We start from the raw sequence: 18,127 nt of genomic DNA, 5'->3' as shown, positions 1-18,127 counted from the left end.
TCTTCCTTCCCTCCATTTTACACAAAAGTGAAACTGTTTTACATAAAAATTTGTTTTTTTAACTTGCATCTACAACATAAAACAAAACAAATTTAAACTATGTGCAAAGTCCATCTCAATTTACTGAAAAGATGTAAACATCTTTTTTGAAGAATAGACAAGTAGACATCTTTTTTGAAGAAATTCTGTTTTGTTCTACTTACACCCAAAGGTAATTCAAAGTAATTTATTAAAATGCTCCTTAACAGATACATGCTTTGCCTGGCGGATGTGGCTCACTGGTTGAGTGTTGACCCATGAACTAGGAGGTCTGGGTTCAATTCACAGTCAGGACACATGCCCGGGTTACAGACTCAATCCTCAGTGGGGGAATGCAGGAGGCAGCCAATTGATGATTCTCTCTCATCATTAATCTTCCATCTCTTTCTCCCTCTCCCTTCCTCTCTGAAATCAATTTTTTTTTAAAAAAAAGAGGTACTTGCTTTGAGGTTAGGGATTAGAGGTGTCCACATTTTAATCATAAGCCATGGGTACAGCTAAAATGATTGATCTGTATTGATAATGATATCACTAGCCACATGCATAATGATGTATATCCAAGCATCAGTTTATGGTTGAAAAATGCTTTCAGACCCATGACCCCCTTTGATTCTCAAACCCCCATACCAAGAGAGAAAAGGACAGCATTAATCCCATTTTATCATACAAGGAAACTAAAGGTCCATAAGGTTAAATCACACAACCAAGAAGGCAGGCAGGATCGGAAGCTGAGATGTGCTACCTCTACACCCTCATCTTTTTAGCAAATAGCCCTGTACTTTGGTTCCAGTCCCTCTCACAGTCCTGGGCGTTAGTTTATCTGCCAAGCCTGTGCTCTTTGAGGTTGAGGGCTGGCTCATATTCTCCCCTGTATTCTCCAAAACTCTGTGCAGAGATTGTACTCAATAAATGTTCTGTGTACTGAACGTAACCACATGGAATAATTGCATTAAATTGTACTGAAATCCCTATGACCATCTTTTGGATTAATACTGCATCGTTTTCACAACATTCTTAAATTAATGGGGCGGAGAAATAAAACTCTTCCTGACTCAGAATAAGCCCTTGCTACTCTGAGTCTGCAGGATGTCTTTGGCAAGGGAACAGCTTCCTTGTAGCCTAAGTCCTCTCATTCTCTAATGTTTGACTCAAGGCCCACCTCCTCCAGGAAGCCCTCTCCACCTCCATCCTTCCTGGACTTAACTCCTTTCTGATCCATGCACTCCATGCTGGGTACTGAACAGCCACAGCTTTAATTAAAATTTGCTCTACTTTTCTCCTCAAATGACAGCTGCAGGAACCAATGTTTTTTTCCCTGCCTCTTCCCGGGACTGTCCAGAGCAGCGTCTTGTGCAGAATAGGTTTGCAATAAACACCAACTAATAACTAATAACACCACAAGCATTAGGTTCTAGTGCAATCTCAGTCCAGATGCTGAAGTGTTCTAATTTTAGCCTTCCCCCAGCATCTCACACCTGCTTAGACAATTGAGAGCATACCCTCTCTGTGACTAAACACACAACCAAACATGGAGGACCAGGGCTCCACCACTGAGCTGGCGCTGCTTTCTATAGATGGGCTGTGAACAATAAGTGATCCTATCTCCTGCCACCCTGTGTAGTCTCCAAACCCAAGCAGTTATAGTGGGATTCTGCACCCAGCATAGGGAGAGCCCCCAGATCTGCTGCAGGAATGCACAGAGATCTCTGAAATGCAAATAGCCCCTGCATGGCACATGAATGGCTGAGGGGACGGCAAACTCACAGTACTCTCAGGCTCTTTAAATGCTTCTGCTGCAATGCAGCACTCAGCCTGCTGACTCTCTAGGAAGTGATGGCTCAGCACTCAGTGGTGTGGAAGGAATGGCTGAGAGGCTGTGGGAGAGCTAATGCTGAGGATGCTGCAGCAGAGTCCCGATGCTCACTGCCTGGGCTCGGAAATAGGCAGCCCTGACGGTGCTAATCAGAGAGACAAGTGGAGAGGGAGGGAGCAGAAAATAATATGAGGAGGGGAGGAGAGGAGAGAAAATGAAAGGCGGGGTGGAGAGAGAAAGAAACAAAGGGGGAGGTAGAGAGTGGAGAGAGAGGAGGGAAGGAGGAAAGACAGAGACAGGGAAGGAGGAAAAAAAAAGAGATGTGGGGTGGGGAGGAGAGAAGGCTTGCTGAGAACTTTCCAAGTCAATTCTATAATAGCTGTTGAGGGTGAAACTTTGTTTATCTGGTTACTCACAGGGAAAACTAAAATTGTATCTGAAACCTCAAGAAAAATAAACCTGAGGAAAAGAGAGCTGGAGCTTAGCTGCAGGAGGCCAGTTTATAAACTACCTCTAAAAACCCTTCCCTTTTTCACTCCACCTCCCAAGTCATTTTCTACTTCAGTATAACTTAGTCTCCTTCTACTCCCCAGAATAAAACTTATTTTCATAGAAAAATGTCCGCATTTGTCAGGTCCCAAGTGATTCACGCTTCCCTTCCCCCATCCCACACTCTGAGAAGGATAATCATGTCAAGCCTAAGCCCTTAGCACAAGACGTGAGTCGCTAGCCCGTAATAAAGGGATTTCAGGCCTGAGTCAGCAAGCTAAAGTCTGTCCATGTCTGGATACTTCCTCTAAACCCTTTGGGTACTGGGACTATGGTCCTACTTTCCAGTGATGGGGCTCTGAAGACCCTTTCTCTCAGGACAACATAGTTCCTGGCTATTTACCTGTTTTCTAGAATTTGTTTCCTCGTATAGTCATTTTTTCTTTTTTCACTTCTAGTTCTACAGATATTTATTGGGCACACATTATAATTACAACCCAGTTTCAGTACAGAAAGGGAGTTCATTGTCAACCAGAACTGAAATGACAGTGGGGGGTTGGGGGGTGCTCAAGCTCTCGAGCTTGGGAGTCCTTAGTGAAATCTCACCAAAGAACCTGAGCACCAAGGAGCAGGACTCCAAGATATCCAATTCCAACCTCTTGTTTAAGTGGCCCAAGGCAACCACATCTCTCATGTCTTATTTATTTAAATAACCTGATACAGCTTTTAGGTGAACTAGATATGGTCACCAAGATGCCTACCTGAAGGGGAGCCGAGTAAGAAGTGAGCACAGAGCCAGGTCGGGGACTACATTCAGGTCACATGGCCATTAGAAGAACAGTAGAAATAAACTGGGATGGGGTGTCTTCAATCAAGGTTCAGTGTAGCCATGTCATATCACGTAAGACAATGACATTTGAACTGGACCTGAAAGGATGACAGTTCACCAGGTGGAAGAGGGAAAGGTAAGGCAGAATGTTCTAGAAAGGGAGCAAGGATTGAGTTGTGCTGACACAGTGAGGTGGAACACAGAGTGCACCGGTGTCTACTCTCTCAGACCTAGGGAACCCACTGAGGCAGCTGCACTTCTTCTTTATAGCAAGTCTCATGGTTTGTAATTATATACAGGGTGAGGCAAAAGTAGGTTTACAGTTGTTCACATGGAAAATAATGCAATAATTAGTAATACAAGAACACACTGTGCTTCATGTAGTCACAAGTCTAAACCTACTTTTGCTCATGCCTGTATTTGTAAGATTTACTCCTCCCCACCTCTACTCCATCCTAAACTTACCCCAAATGGCAGAAATTCCAACTGTTTTGCTCACCACTCAATCCTCAACAACTAACAGTTTTTAGTGCTTAATGGGGCTCACTAACATTTGACAATGAACCAATCAATGAGCTATAAACTCAGTGAGACTAGCTCTATCAGAGCACTCAGTGTTGCATATTAATAAGGCATTGTTATTTGTTTGCCATTGAGCTAAATTAGGCATCAATTCACATTAAATTACCATGATCTGTGCATGTATACAGTATTAATTCTGTCAGATTTGAAAATACCTATTTTGTGGAATGATTTCCCCTCACCTAGCCCCATTTTTTTCCCTTCTTTAAGACAAGACCCCTTTGGAACATACATTTTTTTTATATCTTAGATACAAGATAGCTTCTTTAAAATGTATACTAAATATCACTAATATGTACTGAAGTAAAAGGCAGGAGAATACAGTAAGGATATTAAAGCTTAGCCCCCATTTTAAATATGCAAAATTTTAGTAGGTTTATGAATTTGCAAAAATCAAAGATCTCAGTGCATAACCTAAAGATATATGAGAAAATTCTGTCCTTCACTTGGGACAAATCTGTATTCAGGTGGGCTGGCCAGGAACAGGTGAGATCATCAAACAAGGCTGACTTCTAGTGGCATCCCCCTAGGGATGTGCCTCTGCCCCTCAGTTATGGGCCAGGCTCTACCCTGAATGCTCCTTACCTGGATCTTGGAATTGAAAACCAAAAGGGTTTGAGCTGGGTTTCCTCACCTTCTCTACTCAGTCTGCATAATGTGATATGAAAGCCGTTCCCCACTGTAGACATTACCAGCTCCCAGTGAACTAACACAGCCCCATTCTGAGACCTCCACTCACTACTTAAGTCTTCTCTATCTCTGTGTCTCTTAGGGATATAAAAATAATACCATATATTGTTCTGGTCTTTACTATTTTGGTTCTACTTGACTGTCTTTTTTAAAATATACTTTTATTGATTTCAGAGAGAAACAGAGAGAGAGAGAGAGAGAGAGAGAGAGAGAGAAACATCAATGATGAGAGAGTCATTGATCCGCTGCTTCCTGCACATCCACACTGGGGATGTGCCCTGACCACGAATCGAACTGTGACCTCCTAGTTCAGTGGTTGGCAAACTCAATAGTCAACAGAGCCAAATATCAACAGTACAACGACTGAAATTTCTTTTGAGAGCCAAATTTTTTAAACTTAAACTATATAGGTAGGTACATTGTTATTAACTTCATTAGGGTACTCCTAAGCTGGCCTTTGTTAAAAACGTCCTCAATCTGATTGAGGTACATTCCCTGAGGTCGACCCCTTCCAACTCTCCCATCCACACTCGTCTTGTATACTTGTTTCATCTCCTTTCGGAAAACCGAATTCTGCGCATGGGCCATGAAGTTTCAATCGCACTGTACGTGCTCCCACACGTGGTATTTTGTGGAAGAGCCACGCTCAAGGGGCCAAAGAGCCGGATGTGGCTTGCGAGCTGTGGTTTGCTAACCACTGTCCTAGTTCTTAGGTTGACGCTCAACCACAGCCACACTGGCTAGGCCAGGGGTGGGCAAACTTTGTGACTCGAGGGCCACAGTGGGTTCTTAAACTGGACCGGAGGGCCGGAACAAAAGCATGGATGCAGTGTTTGTGTGAACTAATATAAATTCAAAGTAAACATCACTACATAAAAGGGTACGGCCTTTTTTTTAGTTTTATTCATTTCAAACACCCGCGGGCCGTAGTTTGCCCAGGGCTGGGCTAGGCTCTGTTTGACTACTTGAATAGCTTCTCCCAGCAAGCCCAGCCATGTTAACTAACCAAATCCTAGAGAAGCCTAGCTATCCAATCTCTTCTAATTTCCTGATGAGGAAACTGAGACAAGCCTACAGAGGTTAGTTGACATACTGAGGTCACAACAGGAGAATGAGAACACAGACCCCTTCTTCCCACAAGCCCTAATGCTCCTTCTTTTTTTCTCTCCCGCATGTTCGCTCTTCAGTAGAAACCCCTTCATAAGTTTCCTACCGTTACCCTCCTTTTCAGTTTCCACTATCATCATTCCACTTTGGAGTTCACATCATTTCTTATGTTCCCAATACTTTGCTCACATCGTTCCCACCACCCCTACCGGCAAGCTCTTCCATGCTGTATAAAAGTTATTATCACTGGCCGAAACCGGTTTGGCTCAGTGGATAGAGCGTCGGCCTGCGGACTGAAAGGTCCCAGGTTCGATTCCGGTCAAGGGCATGTACCTGGGTTGCGGGCATATCCCCAGTAGGAGATGTGCAGGAGGCAGCTGATCGATGTTTCTTGCTCATCGATGTTTCTAACTTTCTATCTCTCTCCCTTCCTCTCTGTAAAAAATCAATAAAATATATTTAAAAAAAAAAGTTATTATCACTGAAAAGCCAGCTCAAATCCTTTCCCTCCCATAAAACCTTCCTGGCACACTCAGACCCAGAGAGCCCTTTCTATATCTAACGCCTGAAGTCTGAATCCTGCTTCGACACTTTGCACGCACTTTCTCCATTTCTTTGTTATGGGAAACATTTCTTCCCCACTCACTGAGAATCTTTCCCTAAAAAGGACCTTAATTATTGACCTGTCTCTTGCCTTATTCACTTCATCTCAGAGTAAAGTAAGGAAATATAAAGTTATAATTTTCTACTTAGCTCCTCTCTTTTTCTTCCATAAAGATTGGTTACTCTCTGTTCCAAGGGGAAGGGGCACTGCCTGGCCAAGAGAGTGAGTTTGACTCATTCTGGACTCCAGTGTCAGGCCTACCTCTGAGATCCATGCAAAAAGGTGTGCACTTCAATCTAGCCTTTATCTACTAGAAATAAAGGTAATCTATTGCCCTATGTGCTTTATATTTATTTTTTTATTATTATTGAGGAAGGGAGATGGGGAGAGAGAGAGAAACATCAATAATGAGAAAGGATCATTGATTGGGGATCTAGTTCACAACCCAGGCACATGCCCCTGACTGGAATCAAACCTGGGATCCTTCAGTCTACAGGCTGACGGTCTACCCACTAAGCCAAACCAGGTAGGGCTGCTTTATATTTCTTATTTCTCAAATGATTCAGAACTCAGAGGGGAGGGTAGAGAAACCCCCTGGATACCATCACATTCTATATGGATATTTACTAGTAAGCCTTACTTTATTATTTAATCACTGCTCTGTGTGTTCTGTCTCTCTCTCTCTCTCTCTCTCTCTCTCTCTCTCTCTCTCTCATGAATTCCTCAGGGCCAGGAATAATGTGGTATAATTTTTAATATCCCCCAGAGCACTCAGTTCAAAGCTTTACACATAGCAGGTGTTCAATCCATTTCTATTCAATGAAATATTTGTTGAAAAAGTCTCGTATCTCCCAGCAATCAAGTAATTTTCCCTAAAGTGTTTTTATCATAATTCTACTACATATAAAGATCTGTAACCAAGGAAACATCCTTCCCATGCTAGCTAAAACAGATACTGTCAGTTTTTAAAATCTCTTTCCCTAAGTACCCTACCCTTCTCCTCCATCATTTCTCTGAATAAGGAAGGAAAAAAGCACTAATAAGGTCTTACAAAAGAGAAAGGGCAGACAAAGCATGGTGGTTCTGTTCACACTTTTCTCCTTTTTTCACTCATAATTCCTCATAAGATATTCTTGTTTTTAGACATAGTAATACCTATAGTTGGTAGAGTTTAGAATTAATATTTTTCTGCCAGCAGACCCAATGTCTATATCAGAGATGAGCTGTTGACAATGCTATAGGCTCCCAGTTGCAGCATTTCCTATCCTTTATCTCATGCTGACCTGACCCATCCCCTATGACTGGTCCCTGTTGCTCTTGTGCCTTTCTGTTCCTCATCCAGAGCCATGCTTCTGTATCACACGGTCCTGAGTATAACCTGCTGCCTGTGGTTTCCCTCTGCAAACTCTCCTTCCAAGAATTTGCCTGCACCTTTCCACAGCCACCATCCTGTTAGTGATGTATTACCATGCTCACCTAATTTTGTAAAGCCATTTTGGCCCATATGTGGGACTTCTGAGTCGTCTCTGCTAGAACCTTCCTCTATAGATAGTTTAATTTCCCAGGGTCCCATCCGACCTGAAGCACTTCCTCCAATTTGCCTTCTTTTTTAATCTCAACTATCTTAGCCTCATCATAACAGTCCAAGTCTGCCAATTGTAGTCTACAATATGCAATGGGTAAGATCAGAGTGCAAAAGAGAAAATAAATTTTGAGAATGTCCGAGTCTAACCTCATAACTTCCTCCTCTTCATTTTATAAATCAGGACACCAAGGCATACAGAGGTTAAGTTACCAACGTAAGCTAAAGGAAAATTCAGGACTAAACCTCGAATTTTGCCCACCAGTGTCAGCTCAGTTGATTGAGTGTCCTCCCATGCACCAGGAGGTCATAGGTTAGATTTTCAGTCAGAGCACATGCCTGGGATGCTAGCTTGAACCCCAGTAGGGAGCATGCAGGAGACAGCTGATTGATGTTTCTCTCTCTTCGATGTTTCTATCTCTCCCTCTCCCTTCCTCTCTCTGAAATTAATAGGATATATATTTAAAATAAATAAATAAACCTTGAGACTCCTGGCAATCAATTCTATATAACAATATTTTTAAATAAATAGAATAACAAAACAGCAACTGATAATAATTTATCAATATTGTATAAAAGAGCACTGCCAAAAATGGTACAGATTTCTCACAAACCAATGCCTCAAATCCTAGGTATTTGCAAAATGAAGATTAGTTTTGAGCAGTTTTTATAAGTTGAATATTAAACTATAACACACAACAAGGCTGAGTGCTGTTTTATCCTTTGAGACCAACAATTCAGTCTTTTAATAGTAGATGGTTGCAATAAGGGAAACTCTAGAAGCCTCCAAGATCTTAATATTCCATTAGGAATATAAATAGCAGTTACAGAGCTAAAAGCAAAAGGACTTCACCATAATATTAAAGAAATACTCCACAAAATAGCACTAAGTCAATTAATAAAAGGTATGACTCTAAAGAAAAAAATCCAAATCCTCAAATTTCAATTAAAAAATGTAATGGGTTCATAAAAATAAGACCAATCCTGTCTCTGTCATAATAAAATCATTGATACAAAGAAGCATCTTTCACCCTTCAAATGCAAATTTCTAGAAATATTCCATATTTTGTGATGACAAATATAAGATCATTACCAAAATGATGTAAACAACCAAAAAATACCCCTAAAATCAAATATATATATTTACGTTGAGAATGATTCCATAGTTTTGCTGTTCATTTCTTACCTGCAAACCACAGCCTGTACAAATTAGTTTCAATCAATTTAACTTTGTGTTTCCATCAATAAATGATGCTGAAATTTCCATGTATTTATTAAAATTCTCCCCATAAATTTCACATTGGTAGGCAATGTTTCCGTTCATAACCATAACCCTTTGCTCTCTATGCAGTAGAGAGAAAGGGAGAGAAACATATATTATCTATAAAGTTGGGCTCTCACATTTAAATAATTGGATACTACTCCCTCTAAGCTCTGTCTTCCTAAAATGGTAGACAAAGGCAGCACTTTGGGGAAGTGAGTGGGGATTGATGCTTTGTCAGCACTGGGGGAATGGTTTGGCTAAATCACTTGAAAGGAGTACAGCAATTTGTCAGGCCACTGCTTACAACGCAAAGGGCTCTCTGCATACTAAGAAAGAAGCTTGGCATACAAGCCACCCCAACTTCGAACTACTAAGAAGTAGCCTCTACTTGATCCACTCATTGAAGAGGTTAAAGGTGGGCCAGGACTGTATAAAAAGTACGTTTTTAAAGTGGACTACTGAAAATGTCCTGCATTTGCATTTGGGTTGTAAAATTTTGAGTTTGCCAGTCACTGCTTCCTCAATAACTATAAATGGAATGCTTTGAATTACATGAATATATTTAATTCTCTTGTAATTCTCAGGTGAGAGAACTAAGTTACAGGGAGGCTAAGAAAGTTGCCTAAGCCCTAGCCAGTATTGCTCAGTGGATAGAGCTTTGGCCTGCAGACCAAAGGGTCCCAAGTTCAATTTCGGTCACGGGCACATACCTTGGTTGCAGGATCTTCCCCGGCCCGGGCCCTGGTCAGAGCAGGTGCAGGAGGCAACCAATCGATGTGTTTCTCTAACATCGATATTTCTCTCTGTCTTTCCCTCTGTTTTCCACTCTCACTGAAAATCAATGGATTAAAAATCAGGTGAGGATTTTTTTTAAAAAAGGGAAGATACTGAACTCAGAGATCTCTAAAGCCTCTTACACCCCTGACAGCCTTACACACTCTGTAACATCTTAGCTAAAATTCATACCTACCTATATTAGGTGTGCAGAATATGCACCTCTCCTGATGTCCGTTAAAATAACAACCACAGCCCTACTCCGTTTGGCTCAGTGGATAGAGTGTGGGCCTGTGGACTGAAAGGTCTGGAGTTCAATTCTGGTGAAGGGCACATGCCCGGGTTACAGGGTCAGTCCCCACTAGGGGGCATTCAGGAGGCAGCCGATCAATGATTCTCTCTCATCATTGATGTTTCTCTCTCTCCCTCTTACTTCCTCTCTGAAATCAATAAAAATATATTTTTTAAAAACCTGTTAAAAAGTAATAATAACAACCGCAATCTCCCTGATTCCCACGTTTATAGTTTTTCCACTAACTAGTCCTTTTTACCATTTGTTAGAGAACATGTCAAGTTCAGAGAGAAATATTCCTCAGGTTACCTAGTTATCTAGTTATCTAGTTATCTAGCTAAAACCATTCATATTATGTTCAGCACTCTCTGATGCTAGCAGGAATCTGGATATGCAATGTAAAGTTTACTGATTTCCTGTTCTATGAGTCAAGCAATATGCCAGACACATTTGGCAGCACAGGGATAGATAAAGCCTGATTCCTGCCTTCAAGAGATTTATAGCACTGTAGTGGGAGAGGAAACTGACAAAAATTCTTTCTTGTCTATTATCTTTGATCCTCACAATGATGCAGTGAGACAACATAGAAAATATCTATATGATATAATGGTAACGACCATAGATACAGGTATAAATATACTAGTAGATGCAGATATCTGACATTTCCCATCATTTTAAAAAACAAGGGGAAATATTTAGATTCTAATCATTGGAGGGTCATTGAAAGTCTCTCATCAGGGAAGAACAGATTCATCAAATTATAAAAAATACACACCGATCTTGTCTTGCATTTTTCTGGTCCATAAGGAGCCCAAAATTCCTTTCAACCTGACTGAAGCCCAAAGCAAAGGTATCTCCAGAATGAGTGGGTGGCAGACACACTTGCCTTGCAGCTATTTTTTAAGAGAGGAATGAAAGAAAAAAGTCAACATGTAGGTCAGATCTTTATTCTTCTCTAATGCTCCAACGGGTAGGCTAGAAAACATTTCCTCAAATAAATTGATGTTGTATAACTCAAAGACAAGAAAGGTTTGCAAACTTTGTGCATCTTTTTCTTTTTACCAAAACTTTAGAAGCGAGCCAATATAAAGTACCTGATCTGAAAGTTAAAATTACAAATTATTTTTTCTTCTTTTTGATGGGAATAGTTCTATATTTTCCAAAACTCTTAAAAATCCAAGATACATTAACATGGTCTCTGTAAAAACTTGTTTATGCTATTAATTTTTTTAAAAAAAGCTCTTTACAAAAATATAAGCATAAATGTAAGCTTCAATGTAACTTTAACTCTATTTACTTTAGATTTCACACATGGCACCCAAGTATTTTCAAAGTCCAATTCCTGTAACCCTTCATCTTCGTTTTCCTACCACTGTGCTCTCTCACTGTGGTGGATACAGCCCAAGGATTTCTGCCCCCTGGTGTTCAAACTATTGAGTAACCTGCTTCCCTTGAATGCAGGCAAGACATGTGACTTCCTTCTAACCAATACAATGTAGCAAAGGAGATTGGCTATCATTCCTGCGACAAGGTTACATTATATGACAAAAGTCTTCTAGTTTTACTATAGCTAACCCAGTATATTTTCTCGATCTTTAGGTTTTAGGTGTGACACTTGCAAAAGCATATAGCCTCTTTCCATATTTTTCAATCTGATACATTCTGCCTTTCAAATGAAGAAATTGGTTCATTTTCATTAATTTTAAGTACTGATGATTTGGATACATTTCTGCTATCCTATTTTGTGCTTTCTATTTGTCCCATTTTCTGTCTCTTTTGTTTATTTCCTCCTTTCTTGAAACCAACATTAAACCCTACAGCATCAGACACTCTGCTAGGTTTCTATATATATAATATCTGATTTAATTTTTATAACTATTAACCTATTTTTCAGATAAATAAATAGTCTCAGGAAAATAAATGATTTACCCAGTAGTACACAGCTAGTTAGTGACAGAGTTGGGAATCAAATTTAAATACAACTGCAAATCAATGTTGTTTTCTTCTCTTGATTTATGCTTCAGGATTTTCATGTGAAAAATTGCATACACACACACACAAAGGTAGTTAAGTGGAACTATGATCTCTAAATCCCTAACTGCTCTGAGATTCCATGATTCAAAGCATCTATTGAAAACCAGCAACCATGAGACACTCTAGGGAGAGACTACTGACTCTAATCCCACAGGTTTTGAAAAGGAAAGCAATTAACAGCAAACAATAATGGAGTGCTGATATTTTTATTTAAAACACCATTCAACACTGACTTTGAACAGGATTACTTCATAGAGACTATAATAAACTCTTATGACAAACTTTGCAACTACACTGAAAAAGCACTTTATGTCCTAGCCAGTTTGGCTCAGTGGGTAGAGCATCAGCCTGCAGACTGAAGGGTCCATCCAGGGTTCTATTCCAGTTAAGGGCATATACCTCAGCCCCCAGCCCTGGTCGGGGCGTGTGTGTGAAGGCAACCAACTGTTGGGTCTCTCTCACATCGACGTTTCTCTCTGTGTGTGTCTCTCTCCCTTCCACCCTCTCTAAAAATAAATGGAAAAATATCCTCAAGTGAGGATTAAGAAAAAAAAAGCACTTTATGTATAGAAGATATATTTTATTGAAAATCTACTGTGCACTAAGGATTTTACCTATATCATCATTGCTAAACCTCCAGAGAACCTCATTTTATAGATGAGTAAACTGAGACATAAAAAGGTTACATAGGTTCCACAACTAGTGACACCCATGCCTGTTTCCAGCGTCCCCCCCCCCAGATGTGCAGTCATGAACTCCCCCATTAGATATCCACATTCAGTGTAAAACCATTGCCAAGTGAGGTGCTCCCCTTCCAGCAACTTAGTCTTTTATGACATCATCATGAAACAACCTCATTAGATCTTCCAGATGCAAGAGCTTTACTGAGTTAGCAACGGGAAAGAATACATATCAGAGAAAGTTACAGGTCTTTTCCAGAATGGAAAGTCTATCAATAGACTGGCTAAACACTTAAGAAAAATTTTAAACTATATTTATTGCTGGATTTTCAAAATAGAACCTATGTTGAAAATGTTAGACTGACACATACTTGTTGAGCAACTAAAAAATCTTTTTCCTTTAAAAAATGGGCTGGAAAATCCATGTGTTTCCTACTCTCTATTCAAGTTCCTGAACCTCACTTAATATGAATTCTGAGATTCCATGATTCAAAGCAGCTATTGAAAGCCAGCAACCATGAAAAACAGAGGATTGCATATTCAGAACATGGTGTCATTTAAAACTCCCTCATAAAGGACTTATCTCTCCTACAGACTTGTGAGCTATTAAAATAGAGTAGTATATGTTCCAGGAAGTAAAAGGTGAAGGGGGGGGGAAGCAATAGGTACACCAAGTTTGTGCACAGCGTCAATTCCAGAAGAGATTCCAATTAAGACTTTTAAAATTATTCTTTCACTGTGCTTTCAGAAGACCAAGGGTGTGATGTGATTGCTAGCTTGTATTGTTTATACTGCCCTAACTTATAATTATATTATAAGATTTTCCTACAACAGGTGACTAGCTGATATTCTAGCTAAGTACCATTGGCTTTGAAGATCCCTCCAGGTGAGGTTAGAACAACTACTGTCCTGGGTTTTGCTGCTTATTGCTCAAGTGAATTCAGAATGATATTTCTCTTCTATTAGGCTATTTTGGAAACTGTCAGAAAAGCATCCTGATTTTACCCTAGGAATCAGTCATAAAGCTTGAGAAGGTTTTGATCCCTTATGACATTTGGTTTTGTGTGACTTTTCCTAGTTCTACTTTTTTCTTTAAAAAAAAAAAAAAAAGTCTGTTGTGATTCTCCCAAATGCCAAAAGGGAAAAAATACTTAAAATGATGTTGCATAACATTTACCTTCAAATATCAAGCTTAGAATATACACAAGGTTGATAGGACATAACGCATCTTTCTACTATGTGTGTGTATGTGTTTAATAGTCTCTTAGAAAATGTCACAAAGTTATTTTAATTGCATAGTCAAATACTATATCCTAAGAAAACATGAACTTCTAAATATAGAAAAGTTGAGCAGCAACAAAAATTCATCTCCCCGAAATCAAATACCTTTCCAAAGACAAAGGACTCACCCTCAGTCATCACTGAGTCCTCCCTCTTCCTCATAACCAATACTCACTCCATCACTAAACCCTTGAATTTGCCTCAAAAATATCTGGTGGCCACATACTCTCTCTCAACTTTCATTGGAACTTTCTATAGCCTCCTTTCTCATCTCCTAACTGCCTGTTTCTCCCACATGAGTCTATTCTCTCTTTCTCTCTCTAGTGCTACCAGAGCCCATCCTATCTGCAGTTTCGCTTCCCAGGGTTTCAGTTACTTTGGTCAACCAAGGCCCAGAAATATTAAATGGGAAATTCCAGAAATAAACAATTATGTGTTTTAAATTGTATGTACACTGTTTCACGGTTCTGAGTAGATGATGAAATCTCCAGCCATCCCCCTCCGCACCATTCAGGACTGGATATAAACCATCGCTCTGTCCTGTGTCTCCACACTGTTTATGCTTCTGCCCCTTAGTTACTTAGTAGCAGTCTGGGTTATCAAATGGACTGTCACTGCATTGCACTGGTTGTGTTCAAGTAACCCTTATTCTACTTAGTAATGGCTCCAAAGTTCCAGAGTAGTGATGCTGGCAAATTCAGATATGACAGAGACAAGCCATAAAGCGTTTCCTATAGATGAAAAGGTTAGTAAAGTGCAATAATGATGAATGTACAGCTCTGCTTGAAAACACTTGCTAATTCCCTATTGCCTATAGGATAACAAATACAAAATTCTTCCTAGAGTGTCTCACAAAACTGTGATTCTCAGGACAACTGCATCAGAATCTTCTGAGCTCCTTACTGGAATAAAATACAAGGGTACTCCTGGCCTTAGCCCAGGCCTACCATATCAGAATCCTTGGATCTGAGTTCAATAATCCACAATTTAACCTATTCCTCAGAAAGAATAAGTCTCCTAGGAAGAAGAAAAAGTATTTAAAAATACATAAATTTTGAAGAATTTCAGTATACGGAAAAATTATGAATGAGAAATCCTGAAAATCATGACTGTAAATTCCTAGATGAATGGATGGGCTAATATATAAAAAATGACAATAAATCAATCAAATCTATGGAGGAGGGAAGAAGAACATGGGTCTAAAGAGGTGATACAGAGTAGGAAATTCAATCACAGAGGTTTCATAAAGTCAAACCCAAGTCTCAGTGAACAGAGAAAGGGTGAAAAACAACAACAAAAAACTAAATTCAGAAATAGATAGCAAAAATACTTTGGTATTTTAACCTTGGCTCTGAGAAGGAAGAAAACCATTCTTCCAGAGTATTAGCCACTATCTGGTTCCTTATGTGAGTTGATAGCTTAAATATACACTATTTTGTGCAAAATTTAAGGGCAAATTCCTTTATTTTATTGTGGACCCAAATCTGTAGCAGCTGCAAAGGCAAATCTCCTTCACAGAAACATACTGTCAATCTAAGCAACAAAGGAGTCACATATGTAAATTTTCAAATATGAGCTACCAGTGAAAAGCTATAGAACACTCAAGGAGACAAAGCATCATGGCGAGAGTTTTCATTTTTTTTGAAAAATTCAGAAAGACTTCAAATGTAGATATAAAGAGATATAGTATATAAAATAAATTTTTATAATTAGCATAAAAAATTATGATCTGCAAATATTACTTCTCACTAAAAGGTACAAGGATTACTTGGAGAACTGGCTGGCTGGAAAGAAAGCATAAGTGTTAATATTAGAATACCTTGTCATATCAGAAAGCAATGAAGCTATTAAAGACTACTATAGCTATGTCAAAAAGACTTGGAACAAATGAAGAGGCCCCACAGTAGCCAAAAATGAAATAATTTGAGCACGCACACAAAAAAAATAATGGAAATATCAAATAGTTAAAATCCATCAGCTTATAATAATATTTAAACAAAAACTCATAGGCCACCTATGAAGGATTCCAGACAACCAAAACATTATACTAAACACTTAAATAAAAGAAAGCTATGCCCAGCCAGTGTGACTCAGTGGTTGAACATTGACCTATGAACCAGGAAGTCGGGGTTCAATTCCTGGTCAGAGCACATGCCCAGGTTGTGGGCTTGATCTCAGTGGGGGGTGTGCAGGAGGCAGCCCATCAATGATTCTCTCTCATCGTTGATGTTTCTATCTCTCTCTCTCTCCCTCTACCTTTCTGTCTGAAATCAATGCGGGGGGGGGGGGGGGGGGGGGCTATCCACATTTATTCCAAAATTCAAATTGTACATCAAGATATCCAAATAGTTAATAACTTTTTTAAAAGAAATAGTCCATTTAATAATTGAAGATGGAATGATAGACTTAATTAATCAACATTTTTGCAACCCCTAATGAAATTATGAATCTTTGTGATGACCATTAATGGTTGTTAAATCATTAGATAAAAAGAACATGGAAACTTTAAAATCCAAGGATCAGGCCAAATCACCTAAATAGACTGATTAATCTTATCACAAAAGGAGACAAATAGGCATAATGAGCCTCTTGATGAAAGTACACAACACCATCTGTGAAGTATTCCTGTCAAAATATTGAATGTGCATTTAATCAAGCTTCTATATCCAACTATTGGTTTATGGGAAATATAGGGTAACAAAACACACTCCCATAGAATGCCACGGTGATGCAATCAGCAAAACCTAGGCTCTGGAAGTCTCTACAGGACAAATGACTGACCTTTTTTTTTTTTCCTTCAAATTATAAGAAAATTTTAAAAAATTTTAAAAAACAGGAAAGAGGAATACTTGAATTTTTTTTTTTAATATATTTTATTGATTTTTTACAGAGAGGAAGGGAGAGGAATAGAGAGTTAGAAACATCGATGAGAGAGAAGCATCGATCAGCTGCCTCCTGCACACCCCCTACTGAATACTTGAATTTTAAAAATATAGTATTTGTTTGCTGGAGCTGACACAGCAAATACCAAAGACTGGATGACTTAAAAAACAGAAATAGATTTTCTCAGTTCTGAAGGCTGGAAGTCCAAGAGCAAGGTTTGGCTCCTTCTGAGGCTTCTCTCCATGGCTTGCAGGTGGCCACATTCTCACTGGTTCTCACGGCTTTTCCCCGTGTTCCTGTACCACTGATGTTTCCCTGAGTTTCCAAATTTCCTCTTATAAGGACGCTAGTCAAATTGGAAGGGGGACCACCCTAATTGTCTCATTTTAACTTAATCACCTTGGCAGAGTTCCTTCCCAGCTGTGAATTTGTGAAATCTGACAAGCTAGCTGCTTCCAAAATGCAATGATGGGACAGGCATTGAATAGACATTCCAATTCCAAAAGAAAACAATTGGGGAAGATAAGGCACACAGATCCCAGCAAGTCCAAAACCAAGTGAGTAAACTCCATTAGATTTTAAAACTCCATAATAATCCTTCTTTGGATCCAGGCTATGTCCTCTGGGCTTACCTAGGTGACAGCCCCATCCTTCTCTCCTATCTTGGCCTTTAGCCGCACCCCTGAGGCCTTATCTCCAAATACAAGTCACCATTCTGAGGTGATGATGGTTGGGCCTTTAAAATATAAATTGGGGGGGGAGGGGGGGACACATACAATTTGGCCTGTAACTGAGACCTATCTTATGTAATATTTGGAGCATGTTTGGGTCATGATTAAGCAAACTGTTTAAAATTTATAAAACAATCAAGGATTTAAAGTTGATTAAATATCAGATAAAATTAAGAATAGTTTTTAAATAATTATATTTTAAAGTTCTTAATATGATAATCCTCATGAATACTTATGAATGAAATTTATGCTATCTAGAGTTGGCTTCAAAATAACAAAACAGGGGGATTTGATAAGCTGAAACTGACTTTGATTTGATAACTGTTGAAGCAGAGTGGTGAGTATATGGGAATTTCACATACCATACTCTTTGCTTGGGCATATATTAAAAAGGTTTTATAAGTTCAAATATAAATGAGTGTATTTAATGTGTGTAAGGGAGTAAAGAAAAAA

The sequence above is a fragment of the Myotis daubentonii genome, chromosome 12 (assembly GCF_963259705.1).
Source record: "Myotis daubentonii chromosome 12, mMyoDau2.1, whole genome shotgun sequence".
Lineage (NCBI taxonomy): Eukaryota > Metazoa > Chordata > Mammalia > Chiroptera > Vespertilionidae > Myotis > Myotis daubentonii.
This window is presented reverse-complemented; position numbering follows the sequence as displayed.